This window comes from Mesitornis unicolor, unplaced genomic scaffold (assembly GCF_000695765.1).
Source record: "Mesitornis unicolor isolate BGI_N332 unplaced genomic scaffold, ASM69576v1 scaffold3411, whole genome shotgun sequence".
Classification (NCBI taxonomy): Eukaryota; Metazoa; Chordata; class Aves; order Mesitornithiformes; family Mesitornithidae; genus Mesitornis; species Mesitornis unicolor.
Window position 1 is genome coordinate 17,080 of NW_010161569.1, and position 11,853 is coordinate 28,932.

The following is an 11,853-nucleotide window of genomic DNA, read 5'->3' on the forward strand; positions in this document are numbered from 1 at the left end:
TTTAAAAGCAATTTAGGGAAAATTACCGAATGAGCAAACACTTTAAAATACTTTTTTTCAAATACATAAACACAAATGTGAACCTTCTACTCCAGAAATTCAATATTAAACAGCACTGAAAACCAGACTGCCTCTTTCAGATGAAATCAGATACGCGTTGAATAAGCTTTTAAGGAACGAGAAACTACTTTTGTTAATTACCATCAATAACTTCAACATTTCTCCACACTAGAAGCGAAAACCAGACGGCTCGTTTGCTCACAAAGTTGGCCAGCACACACACACTATCCTAGGCTTTCTATGCGTTTGTGTCATCTGTTTCGGTCGTGTTCGACCTTTGGTTTCCAGGCTGTGCAACGGAGGTCTTAAAACCATCCACAACAGTCACTGTAGGGTATTTCACATACGTGTAATGCAGAACCACGCACATACGATCAGTGTAAATACAAGTGCTGCTCAAGTCACATACGACATTGCTCACTGCAATTTATTTTTAGCCAACGATTACAGCTGGGCAGACACCAAGAGGAAACGGCTGAAGGATGACCACAGGAGCTTTGTGTCCTGTTACCGGCTTCGATTTCATGGAGAAGCATTCCCCCACCCAACCGTGAGCGAAGGGAAAGGGAAACTCCGTATCTGTTTCCATTTGAGACTAATTAGTGAAATTCACCTATTAAGAGAACCTTCAGGAACTCCAAATTTATAAGAGAAGCAAAATGATTGAAAGGAATTTCAACTGGAATTAAACACGTCCAGGGTAATGCACTAAACTTTATTAACTGATGTTCATAAAATTTTATCTTCATAAATTTGCAAACCCTTTTGAGCTGAACAATGTTTTCTCTATAATTTATCACTCAGTGGCAACTTTGGAAGCTACGATAATTAAAATGCCATTTTCTCATAGCTACTAAACATTAGTCAAAACAAGGCTGTAAATGTTAGAAAGATTTATACAACAGATAAAATAAGGATGATACATGGATCACACACCAGTCCTGTGCATAATCCATTCAGTTCTGTATCAAAAACTGAGGGCCCTTTGGTACAATGAAAGAAACCGAGAATGTGCAAAGCCATTCTGAACACCAGTTTAATACAGCATGGCCCTGCTGCCAGGCTGCAGCCACGGGCAGGGCAGTACCTGCTGGTTCTATGTGCAAGGGAGAAACGAGGATTAAAGCCCTTCCACCATGCACAAGACAAGTGCAGTAGTGGCATTATAAACTCATCACAGAGCAGTGATGTTTCCTGACTTCTCCGCACAGAGACCTTACAGCAGGGCAGCCAAAAAGCTCAAGGTATCGCAACTGCGGTCTGGGAAAACTCCCGTTCACTGATCATTCAGCAAACAGGGAGGCACAGCCACACCTCCCTTCTTCCTGCAGCAGCTGGAAAAAGAGCAACGCAAAACCCAGCAGTGTGACCGATCTGAGAGTAACGGCACAGTGGGAAGGAAGCGAGCAGCGAGGGCACGGCCAGATCCCACCCAAAGTTTCCAAAACAAGGGGCCCACAACCAAACTTTAAGAATAATTATATAATGCTGAAGTGAATCTCCTCGTAATAAAACCCCAGGTCTAATTTCCCTCCATTATATGAGGTATTGCACAAAATCTGCAAACAGAACTGCTTCCTAAAATCCTACCCGCTGGACGGTTCATTAACAGACTGAACCCCTCTGTAACGCATTAATCCAGACTAGAGATAATCAGCAAACGACAGCATCGCAGGAAAGAACTGAGAAGAACTGCGATTGAAGCTCACTTCAAAGTTTTCAGTATTACTCAAAATGCCAGACAGTGATGTGCAATCCCATTTGTCTTTGTAACTGCAATGTGAATGACCTGCCTCGAGTCCAACAGAGTCCACGTGCACACAACCAGACTCTCCTGTTGGCGTATTTCAAGTGTGCAAGTTCACACTCCCACAGCCAGACGAGGCATCCACGCTACGCTCTGCTCCAACGGGATCAGCCAAAACCAGAACAGAAACCCACACTTAGGGGATTTTTCAGAAGTTGGAGCAGGTTTTGCGCAGTCACATTTAAAACAAAACCACGATCCTTCTACAGGGTACTTCTGTAAAATTAAATACTGGATCTCAGAACAAGACATGGAAACTTATGTACAGAAAATGCCTGTAACGAGCCATACGAAGCTGTCCTTTGACTGAAATACTGATTTTAGGAGCAATTCCTAGTACTTACTACATGACACTCCATGAAGAAAAGATTGTTATTCTTCCCTCTCATTCTTAAAATGAACACTGGATAAGGCCATGCTAAAGGCTGCTGTCTTCTGAAGGACTTACTCTAGTGCAGTTTATCTGCGTGCCACATTACAAGAACAACTACGAACCCATTTCTAACCCCTAGCACACACGCAGGACACTGCTCAAAATACAGAGACACCACTGGTTTTCCCAGGGAAGTACATTTTTTAGGTTTCTTACACTATCACACCTGAAATTCAACATCCATGTACCGAAGCTGTTTCAGAAGTAAGTTATTTAACCAGGCTATCAGAAAGATTCCTGTTAACTCAGTCAAGTAACAAATATCACTTTAGAATTATCATGCTATAATGTTAGACCCACACATTAGACCCAAGTACTTGATAAAGCCAAACACGCCGATGGCTTACTTTTCTCTGTAAGCTCCTTTCTCAGGCAGCGACTGAGAGAGAACTTCCCAAATGCCTCCTCTACATCTCGAGATCTCACTCTGAACCTGCATCTTTTCACGGCCGAGATCAATTTTAGCAAATTCTCTGCCATTAGGCATCTCTTTCTGGCAGCTCCATGGGCAAGTGCTCCCGACACAGAGCCTGCTGAGGCACGCCAAGACGGAGACACAGCCAGCTCTGTTCCATAACATACTCTGTGTCAGCCCCACAGCTATACAGTGCAAGTATTGTCCAGACAACAACCCGGGCGGCGAGCTCTGGCCTGGCACAGCCGGCTCCATAGACCTTTACCTACAGAACAATTCCAGGGATGCCCGGCCATTGCCACACACCACCACTGCCACCCGTCCCGAACAGTAACGCGGCAAAATACGCCACAGCACACAGCTGGGGTTCCAGGCAGCACTCGCTCTGCTTCTGGGAAAAAAATGAATCACTTCTGTTTTCCCCGGGGAACAGAGACCCGCTTCATTCCCAGCTAGAGAAGACGGTGACCAGCTAATAAAGCTGCACCACCACCACCAGTAACAGCATTAGGCCAGAGACACTCACAGGATCTCATCTCTGTGTATCGGGAGCTGCAGGTCAAGCTTGCTTCGTTGCCTCGGGCCCAAGGCCACCTGTCTGCGTGACCACTGACCCCGCAGGGTCTCTGCCATCTGCCTGCTTAGGAATTTCTTACAAAACCCTCTTTTAGCCCTGTGTTTTCCTATTCTGTACTTAAACTTCTTAATTTCTCCATTTTTGTTATTTCTTTTGCACATCCACTCAAGAAAGTCATGCGAGCACTGGTTTGCATGCTTCAGCTCTTCCTTATCGCCAAAAGATACGCAGTGTCTTGGTAAGAGCCTATGCTCCTTCTTCTTCCCGAGCCAGAATCGCCTGCAAAACCACATGGAAAACTAGAGCAGGGGACCTGTCTGCTTGAATAATCATGGAGAATGAAGGGAAGGTTTCTCAGGTGATCCAGACTCCTGACCTGGCATGTTTCTGGACACTGCATCAAAGAGGAAAAGTGGCAGCATTGGTTTACATACCCCGAAACTATTGCCTCAGAGATCAGGGAAGTTTTATGTAATTGAAATAAAAACCTCATTCTGTTTGCACAAGAAGCCAACTAAATGTATGATCAAAGAAATTCAGTCCCTCAATGTTTTAGTAGCAAATATCACTCCCCTGACTTCCAGGTACAAGAGAAATTACTGTGAAAAATTCTGCTGAGGGGGAAATGAGAAGCCTATGTGTGGAAGTTTCCATCGCAACGCACGGTAAGGGCACTGGACATGAATCGCTCTCACACAAAAGCTGCTACAGCAGCAGCAAGATAAACTTCCCCCGAGTTTAGTGCACATACACGGGAATGCAAACAACACAGCAACAAACAAGTCACATCAACCTGAGAAGTGCAGCTGATGAACTAACTCCACTGAGGTTCGCACAAGGCGACAAGACTGCATTTCATCACGTGTTTTTCTTTATCAGTGATCATAATACCCAAGCACTTTCAAGATAAAGGAAAATAAAACTACAAAAGGAAGGTAAGGATGGATTCAAAGAGGAGAGACAAGTCTCTGTTTGTTCAATGGGACCAAACCTGTAACTCGCTGACATGTACCATGGGGTCACAGAAATTAACACTGACAGGAATGTAAGGAGATCATCTCATTCACCGAGTTTATAATTTGATCTTACTTTGGGGAAAGACAATCAATCAGTCATGACAGATGCTGACCTCACCTGCTGTTTAAAGCTCACTGGCACAATGAGACGACTTTTCTTGACATCTGATGTAAGGCTTTCCGACTACAAATTAAGTCTGTACTTTTTCTCCTACACAAAAAGTCCTTCAAAACTCATGGGGAGCTTCTCATACCAGACACAGCTCGGGTAAACTGGATCCATATGTGAATTCACCTGCATATTTTGGTTTCTGAAAGATGTGGCTGCTTGAGAAGTGACCACACGGAAATTCAAATACTCTTCAGCCCGCATCAGAAGCCACAACTATTTATTCAATCAATATTGAAGGTGTACTCTTCACCTACCCTTAAAATATTAGTTTTACTATCAAATGTCCACTGTCTCCTCACAAGGTAAGTGACAATAATCCACGTCCACCAAAACATGTATCCCACTTTCCCAATTTCCATTCTCTCAGAAAGAGAATTCCTCACACGTAGGCAGGTACCGGCACCACAAAGGGCACAATGAAGCATCGCCTTCCCCGCCCCATTACTCACCATTCATTTCCACAACTTGCCGAGTGCACACGTTCAGGCTGAGGGTCCCGTCCTGGCAGGCAATTCTTTCACAGGGATACAGAACACAAGAAGGAAAACAACCCCAAGCCCAACAACCAACTTTTGCTGGAAATCCGGAGTGAAATGACAATATCAAGGATGGAGAAAGTTCCCGCCTCTCCCTTCTCGAAGGGTGCTGCGTATTTCAACAGCTCTTTAATGTGCTTATTGCACCAGTTATCGCTATAGCAATAGAAAAACAGAAAGTCAAGAAACACTAGTTGGTAAATGCAGGACAAGATGAAGACTATTTTGCAACTCAATTCCCCTGCTCCACCCCTGGTTTTCGGGGCTATCAGCTGCAGGCAGAAATCAACATCCACCTCTGCCCTGCTGCAGTGACCCTGTGCGTCTATTTTCTTTAGATCATGAGAGAGTACGCCACTCACAAGGAAAATGTTTGAATCCACTCGTCTCTGACATTTCCCAGCCATGCTAAAGCAGTATGAGAGAACACAGCAATCAGGACAATTCCCTGCTAAGACCAATTTGGTTTTGATGCTACAGTGCAAGGCATTTGTGAGCTTTCGCTGTGGGGTCATTTCTCAAGCCAAGCAAATCAAAGCCAAGGACTCCAGCGCACAGCCCAGGGGCACATGAAAGAAGAGCACCGCCACGCACAGGAAGATCAATTGCAGTTAATGGCGCAAATACCCATTTTGGCTGGGGCGGACTCACTCCGTAGGTAAAACCAATACTACTTTTTTCCTTCACTGGATTCCAGGTCAAGGGTATGACTACAAAGCCTCTTTCAACTGCCTTACATGTGCAAGATATATACATATTTAAGAGCCTCCATTAGGCTCGCTGCCAAACCAAAGTTAAATCTGAGTGCAACAGTTAAAGGTATAATTTGAAGCGTGAAGTCATGGCACCACAGCTGTAAACAGATCTCAACACTATGCCATTCTTCAGCGTGATTCATAGGAAAAACAAGCAAATCACTATGGCTTCACTTACGTTAAAGGAATAGCTCGTTTTCTAAAGCAAGTTTACCATTTCATCTCATTGTCATGTGCAGATAAGGCCTCCTAAGTCTGAGTAATTTATGGAAACAGGGATCATATCAGAAGAAAACCCAAAACTTGTAAGAAGTCTAAAGCAAAAAAGAGTAATTTGAGATGTCCCACTAAAACCAATTTTCCTACGCAGACTTGGTTAGGGCTCAGGAAAGCATTTCAAAGTTGTAACCAGAGAATAATTCTGCTGGTTATCAGACACAGGGCTCATAACTATATAAAATCTCTCTCTATAAAATATATTTACACATCCAACTAAAAAAACCCAACTCCCTCCTCTACCCTTTCCAGAAAGCTTCCTTACTAAAACTCTTACCCTAAAACCAAACGCCAAGCTCCCAAGTAAACTGCTAAGAGAAAACACTCCTCCGAGCTCACTTTGTGAGCAGACGGAAGCGCACAGCCAGCAAGGCACCACGAGAGACAATCCTGTGAAAAAACATTTTCTGGTAAAAACATTATCTGAGCTACCCTTTCGGTTCACCCCCGTTTGCCAACAGCACCAAGAATTGCACGTTTCACAGTGTTTACCAACTGCAGTAAGTGGCAGATTTCCAGATTTCACATCCAGCTTGGAGCAGTCACTTCCCGGCAGCAACGGGAGCACAACTCCCAGGCCCCGACCGGAGCCCTGCGAGCCTCGCTGGTTCAAAGCAGCGTTATCTCCAGCGACACAGAACAGCATCCCTGCACCTCAAAAGCATCCTCAGCTCCTGACCTCCCCATCGCTCTGCTGGAACCACGCTGACCAGGATACTTGGGAGAACAATTTGCAGTCAGTGGTTAATGAAGAAAATGACACCTTGAAGTGAGTCGTACTGGACGCACGTATCTCTGAGTATTAAGCAGCTAGAACCAAAATAAATATACAGAAACTGAATGTCTTTGATGTTGCTGCAACAGAAAATACAGGCTTTTTTATTTCATACTATCCTGAATGGGAGCCTAGATAACGTAATTTTCACCTCTTATCTGCACACAAAAATGAACTTGCTTTTTGGAGGCTCAGTGTTTTATTGAGGGGTGCTGGGTGGTTGATGTGGTTTGGGCTGGGGTTTTTGCTCTAAAACAGACAAAGGAAAAAGACCTGGGAACCCCCTCTTCTTTCTTCCTTAAAGAAAGAGAAAAACAAGATGTCATGAAAAGCAGAGCAGGCTTCTACTGCCAAACACATGTCACCAGCAGCCAACAAATCCTCTCCAGAAGCAGGTTTAAAACCGTATCACAAATATGTACGGCTGCAAACATTTCCTGAAAATGTGAACAAAACATCCACACAATGATGTCTGCAACGATGGATCCCCATGGAAGAAAAGTTCGTAGGTATCATTTCAATGAGTTCAACTGAACGACAATATACGGAAAAACACATTTGGTATCAAAACACGGAGCCTGTTAGTAGTGAATATTTTGCTCAATTTTGTATTTTAATTGTGTCATGTTTATTTTAACGAAGCTGTTTCAGATCAGTTAACTTGTCCCAGAACACTGGCATCCTACTCCAGACCAGCCCCAGCAAATCGCTGAGCCAAGGCACAGCCCTGGTTTTACCTTTCGAAGCAATTACTGCTGTTATCCCTTCTTAACAGTCAACTCTAAAGGACTCCAGCTGCAGACGGGCTTTGCCTCTGCTGGTTTGAAAAACCAAAAGTCTGAGGCGAGAGAGGCCAGCCCTACACTGTAAATTTTCACCACTCACCTCTGACTTCAGCAGCATTAATAGAGCCCTGCCAACAAAATCTCCTTTTTCAAACATTTGCCATTTCAATTAGCTTGGGTTTTGCTAGTAAAGCTTCATTTTAATCACGGGTTGGAAATGAAGATGTGGAAAAATTACCCCAGCAAACCAGCAAGCTGACCCGACAACTGATCGTTTTTGTGAAGGGAGTCTTCACCCAGGCCAGCAGTTGCACAGTGACGAGGAATGACGCAGAGACCAAAGCAGTCAGCGCGTGGCCAGGGACAAGGTGAGGCTAAAACCCTTTCAGGAGCAGCTTACAGCTGGGCTCGAGTAAGCACACTGTGCTACACACACCTGTAACCCAAGCTTTCCTGGGCTAATGGGAACTGAACACAACTAACCTTCCTATTTCCCCCTAACCAACCTTCTCTGCAGAAGTCATGGGTTGGATTCAGTTAGTTTTCAAAACAGGCCACAGGTACAGTAGGTGCTGCAAACCATGATAGCATTTTATAACATTTTGTGCTATTTCAGTCCTTTCAGATTTATTTTCACTAGTAAACTCCACAGTTGCAGCACACAGTATAATGAAGTCATCTGTCCCCAAAAGCCCTCTGAGCACCCGTACACTTTTATAAGCCCCACTCTCCATATACCTTTGCTCCAGCTGCGTGGTCCTACCACAGCACAGCACCTTGAGGCACAGGGCATCCACGAACGGGACGCCAAGGAAACCCCGGCACCATTAACACGTCAGGGTATCCAGTGAGCTACAAGAAGCAGCCACACTGCATTTGCAAGGACCAAACTATCTGTATGTTAAAAAACACGTTTCATGGGAATAAGAGGTAAGGCTCGTTTGCCAAACTAAGTGAAGCAGCTGCCTGGTCTGTAATTGTCTCCACAGCTTATCACTTATAGAAGACTTCAGTGTACTCAGAGAACAGATTCAAGTTTTGCTGTAGTACCATATAAAATGCCAAACAAAAACATGAATATAATGCTTATGTGGAAAAATGCATGTGCAAGATAGAGCTGACGAAGTGAGAAGGTTGCAGCTCAGCTGCAAGAACAAACTGACCACGTATGAAGATTTTGCTCGTCTGGAAAACTGTTTCCACCTTCAGCAAATAATGAGGAGGAGGGCTGGAAGGAGGGAGAAGACGTCAGGTCAAGACCCATTACACACAGTCCTTTCTCGCCAGAACCACGAGCGTATTTCTTTATGTAAATCTGCAGATTCCAACAGACCAGTGAACTCTGCAAAGGTCAGCCCAGTATTTAGCCTACCCCAAAGCTTTGCTGAAACAGCTCTTCTATCTAAATTAGCACTTCCAACTGTATGAATTTTCCAAAAATAGCCCTTTTTACATCTGGGGGAAAGAAAAGGCAAATCAAGGGTGTGGTTGCTGTGTAATTTAAGTCTCCAGAGCACCACTGCGCAAGCTGTCTGCAGCTTTGTGCTAGCCAGCCTCCTCATGCCCCAGACACTGTGCTTCCAGCAAGCGCCATTTGGAAATGGCAGTGGTTCTCCCCAGTACAGGAAAGTTTTCTGCAATTCTGACAGCTAAGACCTTTTTTGGGTTATAAAGTATCAGTCTATCTCCCAGTCATATATGCAACTCAGAGTCTTCAACCATTGGCAGTACAGTTCTGCATTAGACCGCAGGCTGGCTGCTGCTAGGTTTCATTTTATGGCACTTTAGATAGAGGAAGAAGACAGAAACTTCCCCAAAGTCTTGGCCTTAGGCTCCCATCTATGTTTTGATCCCCGTTTTTACAATACTTAATGTAAAAATTTTTACAAGTCTCGTTTGCACAAGAATTGCCCGTTCAATAACAAAGCCCCATCCAAGTGAGACGTCTACAACCCAAGGGCTGCCGCTGCCAGCTTTACAATAAAATACATTAAGTGAAGAATGAGTACAAGTCTCGTTTGCACAAGAATTGCCCGTTCAATAACAAAGCCCCATCCAAGTGAGACGTCTACAACCCAAGGGCTGCCTCTGCCAGCCACGACACAGCCAGACCAGAGCCGGTGTGGGCTCTGTGAGGGCGTCTGGCTCTCATGGGAGCAGGAGGAGCTGTTCCCAGCAGGGTCAGAAGCCACCGCAGTGAAAATGCTGACAAGCCATTTGTACCGTGACTCAACACCATTAACGCAGCTACTGCAGCACAAGTTATTACTTTCGGCCAAGAGCACCTCAGAGCAGCCACGACACAGCCAGACCAGAGCCGGTGTGGGCTCTGTGAGGGCGTCTGGCTCTCATGGGAGCAGGAGGAGCTGTTCCCAGCAGGGTCAGAAGCCACCGCAGTGAAAATGCTGACAAGCCATTTGTACCGTGACTCAACACCATTAACGCAGCTACTGCAGCACAAGTTATTACTTTCGGCCAAGAGCACCTCAGAGGACCCTAAGCCATAACTAAAAGTTGTCCGAGCTGATAAAACGTGGGAGTTTTCATTATTTGGAATTAAAGATTTGTCCCAATCCTCACGGCTGCTCCATCTGCACCATGAAGACAGTGGTGAGCAAATATCTCCTCTCTGTCTCTCAATTAAGATATTCATATTGACTTTGCAAGCCACTGCCAAACAAAAAATGTACCACCTCTGACAATACCACGTCCTGTAAAAGTGTCCTACACACACACACAAAATGTTTTCACTAAAAGAAAAAACAAACAAACAAAAAACCACCAAGGCCCCCAAAACCCAGCCTCCTCTCCCACATATTCCCAGAGCACCAAAACAAGCTCATGTCACAGGTCATACTGGACAAGCCTTACTCTTCTCGAAATTCAGAAAGGTGGGGGATAGTAAGACTTCAGCTGTGCACTTGTTCATCTCAGGAACAATGAAAAGCTCCTCGGATCTGCCATAGACTGAAAGCTCTTCAACCACATCAGATTATTTTGGCAGACAGACGCACAAACGTCAACCACCTACGATGAACCGATCTATTCCCCAAACATACAACTGTGAGCAAAAGGCACGTTGATATAAGCAGAAAGTATTATTGTTATTCCTGATAATACAAGAAAAAAGTTCCAGTGGGGGAAAAATGGGCTGGAAGTGGGTCAAGGAACTACCAGAAAATTTAAGGTATGTTTAATTTCTTCACTGGCTGAAAATAACACTCCTTCCACTTTGCAATAGAAGTGAAGAGCAAGGAGTTTAAAACACTAAAAGAAATCCAAAAAACCAGACCTTATATGTAGTTAGAATTAAAAGCTTTAAGTAAAATCTCACGCCAGGTTTTCTGTACCATTGTAATAACAGTATTTCATGGTTCCAGTACTTCATTTGTAGAGGAATAATGCACTGCTGTTCTCAAAAACACAACCATAATTCTAAAAAAAATAAAATCAAACAGCAGCTTATTTTCCTTTTTATAAAGGAAATGCAAGGCAACCTTTCTACAAAGAAGAAACTCCTTCAAACAGTCAAAAAATCTGAGCATCAGGTATCATCGGGATCTACACCACTGGCATGTCAAAGGGCTGCTCTTGGCTGCTGAACGGATCCACCCAGAGCACGCACAAAGCCGCATCTGAACACACGATTCCCACGACTGGTTCAGTTACAGCTGAGGCTGTGGAGGGGGGAAATCAAGCTTAAAACTGGGATTTTGCTCCTGTTCTGATGCAAGTCATTGACTCCCTATTAACTCGAGTTAAAATTCTCACACCACAGGCACATGACATACTCCACAAAGTCTCTTAACCAAAGAGAAAGAATGGCTCTTTTAGTTAGTACAGAAAGGAAGCAGAAACAAGTGAATCGGAGAGCTACATGTATTTATTACAGGAAGAAAATTTCTGAGTACAAAGCACCAAAATGATATGCTACAAAGAAGCACAGACTATCTCTTGGGTCTCTTCAGCTTGGAGCAGAGGAGACTGAGGGGAGACCTCATTCAGGTTTATAAATTTGTAAAGGGCAGTGTCAGGAGGAAGGAGCCAGGCTCTGCTCTGTGATGTCCAATGACAGGACAAGGGGCAATGGGAGCAAGCTGGAGCACAGGAGGTTCATGTGAACATAAGGAGAAACTTTTTCACTGTGAGGGTGACAGAGCCCTGGCCCAGGCTGCCCAGAGAGGTTGTGGAGTCTCCTTCTCTGCAGACATTCAAAACCCGCCTGGCCGTGTTCCTGTGTGACCTG